This window comes from Coregonus lavaretus (genome assembly GCF_964263955.1).
Source record: "Coregonus lavaretus genome assembly, chromosome: 25".
Lineage (NCBI taxonomy): Eukaryota > Metazoa > Chordata > Actinopteri > Salmoniformes > Salmonidae > Coregonus > Coregonus lavaretus.
The window spans coordinates 14,393,544-14,402,718 of NC_140012.1; the positions used below are offsets into that span (position 1 = coordinate 14,393,544).

Here is a 9,175-nt window from a genome sequence, read left to right on the forward strand (position 1 = left end):
TTGGGTGAGAACCTCCTTCCCTCAGCCAGGGCATTGAAAATGGGTCGTGGATGGGTGTTCCAGCATGACAATGACCCAAAACACACGGCCAAGGCAACAAAGGAGTGGCTCAAGAAGAAGCACATTAAGGTCCTGGAGTGGCCTAGCCAGTCTCCAGACCTTAATCCCATAGAAGATCTGTGGAGGGAGCTGAAGGTTCGAGTTGCCAAACGTCAGCCTCGAAACCTTAATGACTTGGAGAAGATCTGCAAAGAGGAGTGGGACAAAATCCCTCCTGAGATGTGTGCAAACCTGGTGGCCAACTACAAGAAACGTCTGACCTATGTGATTGCCAACAAGGGTTTTGCCACCAAGTACTAAGTCATGTTTTGCAGAGGGGTCAAATACTTATTTCCTTCATTAAAATGCAAATCAATTTATAAAATTTTTGACATGCGTTTTTCTGGATTTTGTTGTTGTTATTCTGTCTCTCACTGTTCAAATAAACCTACCATTAAAATTATAGACTGATCATGTCTTTGTCAGTGGGCAAACGTACAAAATCAGCAGGGGATCAAATACTTTTTTCCTTCACTGTAACTTGTGTACTGTAGGCCTAGTGTAAAAAGTTGAAGTGCTTTCAGTCATTCAACCTAATTACAGTGTGCTTGGAATGCAACAAAAATATATGTAATGGGGTCACACAAGGAAGATAAACAGTGTTTGCGTACCAACCAGAGAAAATGAGAGATGGGGAGAAAGAGAGGGGGTGGAGAGCGAGAGAGAGCAAGAAAGATACACCGCCGTTTTTTTTATACCAGCTTCCAAATAAGTCGAAAACGTCAATTGAAAACCAACACTGTATGCTACCTGTGTTAGCTGAAACACCAGCTGTGGAAAGACAAGACAATCCTGAACCATGACATCACTCAATATCAACTTCTTTATCAACAAACATATGACATGGCCCTGCCTCTTGCTGCTGCATTGGACAGTGATATGCCATAGAGCAAGGGTGGCCTGGAGTGATGCAGTGTGTGCAGGCTTTTGTTCCTGCCCAGCTCTAACACACTGTTTTAAATTGTCAAAATTGAAGACAATTGAAGACTTAAATTAACTATCTAAACTGAAGACCATAATAAGTGGACAAACTGAATCAGGTGTTAGTACTGCGCTGGAACAAAAGCAAGACCACCTAGCCACCTGGCTGCAGACCTCCTGTGTCCAGGACGATACAGAGCAGAGCAGGGTCCCTCCTGGGGCCAAAGTTCCAGGACCTCAGAATAGCTCCCTCCCTCTCCATCCCTACTTACTCTCTCTCCTCTTTGCAGTTTCCTCTTCTCTTCTGAGTCTTTCCCTCTATCTATCTCTCTCAGTATGTGTACAGCTGTGACTTAGTCCTAGCCTCCCAAATCTCATGGTTGCCTGAACACACACCCTCCAGGGAATTGGGCTTTTGGTATTATTTTTAGGACCAGAAAACAGAGAGAGAAAAAGAAAGAAAAAGAAAAGAGAGAACCTGAATGCGGCCGAGTTGATGTTAGACCTTTTTTATAGTCGACCACACACGCCCCCACACACAACTTTGACTCATGTCCTTGTTTCCACTGCGAGCGCAGAGTGCACAAGGTCCTAATCTCAATCGCTCTGTAGCCAATACCTATCAACACACACCCTCCTACAGTGTTACATACTTACTTTCGCTTGTCACTGATAGGGGACAGTATATGGGACATATATAACAGTCCAATAAAAGGTGTGGTTTGGGGTTTTCAGTTATTCAAACAGTCATTGTGTGTTTTTTGGGCAAACAAATGAGCAACATACAGGTATGAAGTAAGAAGAAATTGTTGCATTGATTGGTGTAATAACATGGTTAGGCCTATTATAGCTAATATTATTATATTAAACATGTGGGGGGGGTTTCTAGACGATTGACCTTTATTGGTTTTGGCCACATCAACCACCCGCGCACACCACTGATTCACATTCACAATGTGTTATTTCCTTATTTTTGTAAAATATTTTATTCATGATTTATTTTTTACAATACAAAATATACACATCCAAATGATAACAATACAGATGCATACAAACATCCACATCCATCTCCAGAGCCTGTATCACTCTCCACCACATGGCCTCAAACTGCACCATCAGTTTCTCTCCATCGCCCACACACTTTCAACATTTAGATAATAAAGCATTTGACCTTCCTGTTGTGTTAACGATGGAGGATTGGTTGATTTACAGTTAAGTCCCAAAAAAATTCAAGATGATTGTATCGAAAAATATCGTCCAACACATCGGGTATCTGACTGCACCCTCATATGCCATGTCTTGAAATATGCAGACAGACGGAATAAAAGTACATTTACATTGTAATACTTCAATGTGTTATTTCCATTTCCTGTCACTTCACTGAATACAATCATCTGCATAGTTGACTGTATATGAAGACCTAATGCTACATTTGGAAAGTTTGAATTACCTCTAGCGTAGGTGTTCTCAGCCAGTGTGCTATGTAGGCCTATATAAAAAGGATGGAAATGACATGGTTCCATTGTGTTCAGCTCCATACAATGGTAGAGATGTTCATCTGTTTCAGAATGATATAGGCTGGCTACACACAAACATAGGCACAGGTGCAAATATCCTCCTTGTCATGGTTGATTACACACATTGTATGAATGTGTGTTTGTTTTTTCACTTTCTTCAGGCCTAGCAACTTTAATGTCTCTCATTTGTCTTCAGAATGATGAGATGATCTTTCAAATGTATGACACCTATTTCCCTATAAAACCCCAAACCATAACAGTGGTGTGACTACTATGTTATAGCATTGCCCACTTGTGCTGGCTTGTATTCAAACAGCTGTCTTGTGGTTGAAGGGCACAGCCTCAACCTTGTTACAGTGGAGTTGTGGGAGTATTGCCTCGGCTGAAGTATGCATCACTATTTCCATCAGACATAGCAGCACAGCACACTTGGTCTACGTCCCAAATAGCAACCTACTCCCAAAATGGGTGATCCTACAGAAGTGCTGCAAATTGCAGTCCCAACCCCAAAAAATATATTTTTTTAAACAGTTAAGTCTCCAAACTTAGGACATTTATTCACATCATGATATGCTCTAATTTAATCCAAGGCAATAAGAAACAAATTATTAAATTAATGTAGTACAAATGTATTGTTTATACAGCTATTTTTATTGAGAGGTGGCTGTCCAAAACTCTGAATCCCAAACTTCATGTTTGAAAATAAAGCAATTACTGATTTTTGTTTTTTTAAATGAACCTTCAATAGAACAGCTTGAGTTGTTCTATTATTACTATTGTTACTATCAGTGTGTCCCCTATATTAATTTAGCAACGGCGGGACGCCACTGCTAAATCTTTGCCGCCATTCCAGAATATATTATATAAAAAATTATTGGGATGGTAAAACGTTTTCAGTGTAAACTCAAACGACTATAACCAAATATAAAGTAAGTAGAAAAGATAATGGAGCTATATATTTCTAAGATCATCTTTGAGAACTAACAACAACCAAAATAAAAACTAGACACTCAGGGAGAATCTAAAATTTAAAAAAAGGTATTGGCCAGCATTGATTTTCTAATAATGCTTGAGTCACTCAGATAGCATAAGAACATGGCATTAGCCCTGGCAAAAAAGGTGTAGAATTGCTTAAATATATGTTTGCTGTCCAAATTAAAGATAGCCAGCCATATGTTAGCTATGGGGATTTTCTTTAAAGTCCAAAATAAATCAAAATAGTCCAAACCCGGAACGGTCAAAATTTAAACAATAGACAACATAGAAATATATATAGGTCTCATCTTTGTATCTGTGCCATTATGGCGTCTGTGACAGCAAGTTGCATATGCCATGCTCTACCAACTGAGCTACAGAGGACCACCATGTGGGTAGTGGACAAGTGCACACTTCAAGAAAAAGTGTAGACTATTGAGATGCATACCCAGCAGAGGGGCTCAAACCATCCAAGAGCCCAAATATTGACATCTATTTGGCCAAAACAGAGACGTCTATAATGTACTGTACTGTAATGCTGCAATTCTCACCTGGTCGGTCGCAACCCACATTTTTGAATAGGATTTGAATGGGTAGCGGGTGTCTAAAAAATAATAATGATAATAAAAATGAAATGTTCATGAAAGAATACTCCAGTCTGAACTGAAATGACTAAAACCAGGTAGAAAGTGTTTAGAAATTATAATTAACATAACTTTTTAAATAATTTAATCCCTTAACAATTTTTATTTAATCCCAGTATTTTCAATATAGAGCTATTAGCGCTATTTAGCAGATCTAGTTGATCTTGTGGTCTCAAACCAGTAAGCTTATTAATATTCTTAAATCAAGAATATGGGCAAAATGTAATTATTGACAATGAAAAAGGTGGGAATGTTGTTCCCTTGTCATATAATTGTCACACTTACTATCAATATACAGTGAGGGAAAAAATATTTGATCCCCTGCTGATTTTGTACATTTGCCCACTGTCAAAGACATGATCAGTCTATAATTTTAATTGTAGCTTTATTTGAACAGGGAGAGACAGAATAACAACTAAAAAATCCAGAAAATCGCATGTCAAAAATGTTATAAATTGATTTGCATTTTAATGAGGGTAATAAGTATTTGACCCCTCTGCAAAACATGACTTAGTACTTGGTGGCAAAACCCTTGTTGGCAATCACAGAGGTCAGACGTTTCTTGTAGTTGACCACCAGGTTTGCACACATCTCAGGAGGGATTTTGTCCCACTCCTCTTTGCAGATCTTCTCCAAGTCATTAAGGTTTCGAGGCTGACGTTTGGCAACTCGAAACTTCAGCTCCCTCCACATATTTTCTATGGGATTAAGGTCTGGAGACTGGCTAGGCCACTCCAGCACCTTAATGTACTTCTTCTTGAGCCATTCCTTTTTTGCCTTTTGGGTCATTGTCATGCTGGAATACCCATCTACGACCCATTTTCAATGCCCTGGCTGAGGGAAGGAGGTTCTCACCCAAGATTTGATGGTACATGGCCCCGTCCATCGTCCCTTTGATGCGGGGAAGTTGTCCTGTCCCCTTAGCAGAAAAACACCCCCAAAGCATAATGTTTCCACCTCCATGTTTGACGGTGGGGATGGTGTTCTTGGGGTCATAGGCAGCATTCCTCCTCCTCCAAACACGGCGAGTTGAGTTGATGCCAAAGAGCTCGATTTTGGTCTCATCTGACCACAACACTTTCACCCAGTTCTCCTCTGAATCGTTCAGATGTTCATTGGCAAACTTCAGACGGCCCTGTATATGTGCTTTCTTGAGCAGGGGGACCTTGCGGGCGCTGCAGGATTTCAGTCCTTCACGGCGTAGTGTTACCAATTGTTTTCTTGGTGACTATGGTCCCAGCTGCCTTGAGATCATTGACAAGATCCTCCTGTGTAGTTCTGGACTGATTTCTCACCATTGTCATGATCATTGCAACTCCACAAGGTGAGATCTTGCATGGAACCCCAGGCAGAGGGAGATTAACAGTTATTTTGTGTTTCTTCCATTTGCGAATAATCGCAGCAACTGTTGTCACCTTCTCACCAAGCTGCTTGGCGATGGTCTTGTAGCCCTTTCCAGCCTTGTGTAGGTCTACAATCTTGTCCCTGACATCCTTTGAGAGCTCTTTGGTCTTGGCCATGGTGGAGAGTTTGGAACACCTGGGAGCCAGAAATCTTTCTGATTGAGAGGGGGTCAAATACTTATTTCCCTTATTAAAATGCAAATCAATTTATAACATTTTTGACATGCGTTTTTCTGGATTTTTTTGTTGTTATTCTGTCTCTCACTGTTCAAATAAACCTACCATTAAAATTATAGACTGATCATTTCTTTGTCAGTGGCCAAACGTACAAAATCAGCAGGGGATCAAATACTTTTTTCCCTCACTGTAGCATAAAAAATATTTTTCCAGATAGCATTTCTTTTGGGCGAATATTGAGTGGCGACTGAGACAACCTGGTTCAATTTGGGTCCCGATGCAAACCAGTTGAGAACCACTGCTGTAATGTACTCTACTGTGCTGTACTGTACTCTGCTCTACTGTACAGTACTCTACCCGACACTACTGTTCTCTACTGTACAGTACTCAAGTTTACTCTACTTGAGTTTGTTACAATTGAAGACAGGGCCAATGGACTGTTGATCTAGGCCAATGAACTACATCAACTCAGTCTTTAACTTGTCATGGTCTCAACTCACTGGGTCTGGATCTTGGGACCAATGTCCTGGTATAGATCTTGGTGTTGGCTCCTGGATTTTACGTTAGTCTTTGGTTTACAAACCATAAGCAACCCAATTTGAAGAAGACAATGCTCTCTTATCATTGGCTGATCAGTCCCAACCCATAGTAATCCCCACCCAGTTGACACATTTTAAATGGCGGAAGCCCTCAATGGCAATGTCTATACTAAAATTAGTTGTATCCATCTAGAGTCCTTCATTTCTCTATGATTGACAGTTCAGACCGAAACACCTGTTATTTTTGCCAAATATAGGTAAAGTGATAATTTAAACATCTAACAACATAATTAATTAGATGCATAAGTAATTCAATCATTTATGTTTCAGATCAACAATCAACATTTGACAGAGAACAATAGATAATATCTCTAAATTCAATTTAAAGGTTTTGAAAATCAGGTTAAAAATAATGTCTTTACTATTTTGTTAATTTGGTATGCAAATACAATTTCTAAAATGAATTTGTAATAGAAGGTTAATAAAAATGATCACTACTGTGCAGGGTTCTCCCTTTATTGAAACTTTTTCACTATGTTTATGTAGTGACAAATGTAGTGGTGTTAAAGAATTCAGGTAAATATTTCAAATATACAATACAAATAAAGTGTGCCAGTAGTATATATTGTACAGATGTGTCTACCTGAGATATGTTGGAAGACATGTGCGCTGAAAGTTTGGGGAAAATAGGATACGAATTCACTTTTTTTTTTACCACCAATTTACACCACTTCTATAGAATGACACATGTACAGACATAGGATCTTATTTTGATTACCCTGTACTGCTGAGCGATTAGTGCTTTTTGAGGTCAGTTTGGTTTTGGCTCGATTATAAAAAAATAATCAAGTTGTTTTCAATTTCGGATTCAATTATTTTGGTTGAATGCTATAACACAGAATAAAACAATTAATAAAAGTCCCATGATGGTCATGACTGCTGCCCATTACTGCTTATCACTTATTAACCATAATTTATTCACATTACTTTACAAATATATTTCAGTTGTGTATATTACATTTGTTTTATTTGATGACTTTATTATTTCATTCCAAGTCATCATCTCATCTCTATAGAGCTGCTGCCTATGCTGTCTGACAAATTCACTATTTTGTAGTTCTTCAAAGTAAATAAGGCATACTTTTATGACTGCTGAATACCAACTATCAAATGACTTTGATAATGTACTGTATTTTCAGGTAGAGATACCCCGCAAAGTAACAGCTGCTCTCTATATCCCTCACGATTGCGCATTCTTGGACAGCACAGTGACGCACAGTATAGTACAGTAAAGACAAGTAGAGTATAGTTCAGTACAGTTTAGTACACTAGAGTACAGTATAATGTACTGAACTCTACTGTGATGTGCTGTACTGTACTCTACTGTGCTGTGCTCTACCATGTTGTCTAAACTTGTGAAACATAGACGTCTATGATTGGTTCAGATTTGGTCTGGTACTGACCAACCCAAATTTGGTCTTGTTTGGTGGCGGAGCTCATTAGAATAATAGCCAATGTGTAGAATAATACCCATATATGCAAAGGATGATATTGCATATTTATACCTTTGTGTACCTATTCAGGATGCATCACCATGTAGAGCATGACGTTCATATCCATAATTATGCATTTCTGTGTAGTACAAAAAGGGGGACCTATAATTTAATTCCGTTACTGGGTGTAACTGCACTTCACTGACTGTAGTTCAATAACCAAAATAGATTTTTTCAAAGTCAAGGTGTCATGTAATAGCTGACACCGCATTCTTTCTGCAGACATCATTGAATCTTAATTCTGAGCAGATATTTAACCGTTTTTGGAAAACGTGGTCGCATAAAAAAAATGAGGGAGCTTATACCATAATACTGTTCCCAAACTTTGCATCTGCACAGTTCTTCAAGTAAATGTGTCTTTGTGAAAATGTCTGTGTAAATTGTTCAACGTAGTGCTTGTGCATAAAGTTGTATGATTTGTTAAACTTTTAAATCAATGTTTTTTTGGGGGGCATACACTTTAAAGTGAAAAATCTGTGCCTCAGCATAGTTCCGTTCTCGTGGAATTGCCCATAGTAGATAAAGTAGCCTACCGTAACTACGCTTCATGAGCGGGTTGTTTTTGAATTTGTTAAGATTTATAGGCTACTGTTACCTAGCAGTTTGTATTAACAACAATAACAGACTGTGACACATTGAGGACAGTTCAGCCTTCCACACAACCATAATACTTCCCTGATATGACGAGAAACACATAGGCCTAAATATCATGTGCGACATTAAATTATAGAAAGTAACTTTGATTCTAACAAAGCACTGATACACAGTATCAAAAAGTGTAACATCGACTTTAGTCGGCTACTGTAAAATTGGTTATGTAGGCTATATTTACATTCAGGGTGCGTTCAATGTCCCTCGCGCTCTACGTATTCATGCGAAGCTACGTATCCTAACATCGAATTGTCACACAATAAAGAACATTTCGGAATACTTACATATTTCTGTTATTTCGGAATGCTATAGGCAGCTTGAGAGTTCTTTTTGGATGAAACGAAAGGAGTTTCAGCCCATCTCCCACCACGTATATTTCATCTGTGTGAAGCTAGCCACAATAAGGATAAACAACAATAGTGGAATTTGCAGTTCGCCTTCAAAATAAAAGACCCCATTGAAAGTGATTCAAACGGATACAAATAGTGGAATCATGCCATATTTGCATTAGATAATACTAAACAAGGTCGGAATGTTGTTATATAAATTAAACAAAAGACAAATAGTTAATTTGACCAACAACAAAAAAATAGCACTGTGGATGTATTAGACTTCAGAATTGTATTGGGCCATGCTTATATGCACTGTACAGCCTAACCTATGGATGTTGCACCCATGGAATGGGTTATCAGCCTA

At 38.7% G+C, this 9,175-nt stretch overlaps 1 protein-coding gene across 3 annotated transcripts in view; it reads right to left on the reverse strand.

Moving 5' to 3' along the window:
* Positions 1-8,887, reverse strand: part of LOC311101037 (pleckstrin homology domain-containing family A member 1-like) — a 35,022-nt gene extending 26,135 nt beyond the window's left edge. For 2 of the 3 annotated variants that reach the window (XM_084142055.1, XM_084142056.1), the window contains exon 1: positions 8,764-8,887. The gene's annotated coding sequence lies outside the window, so the exon portion shown is untranslated. The remainder of the gene's footprint in view (positions 1-8,763) is intronic. The other variant, XM_084142054.1, reaches the window with a different exon arrangement.
* Positions 8,888-9,175: the final 288 nt, after the last annotated feature.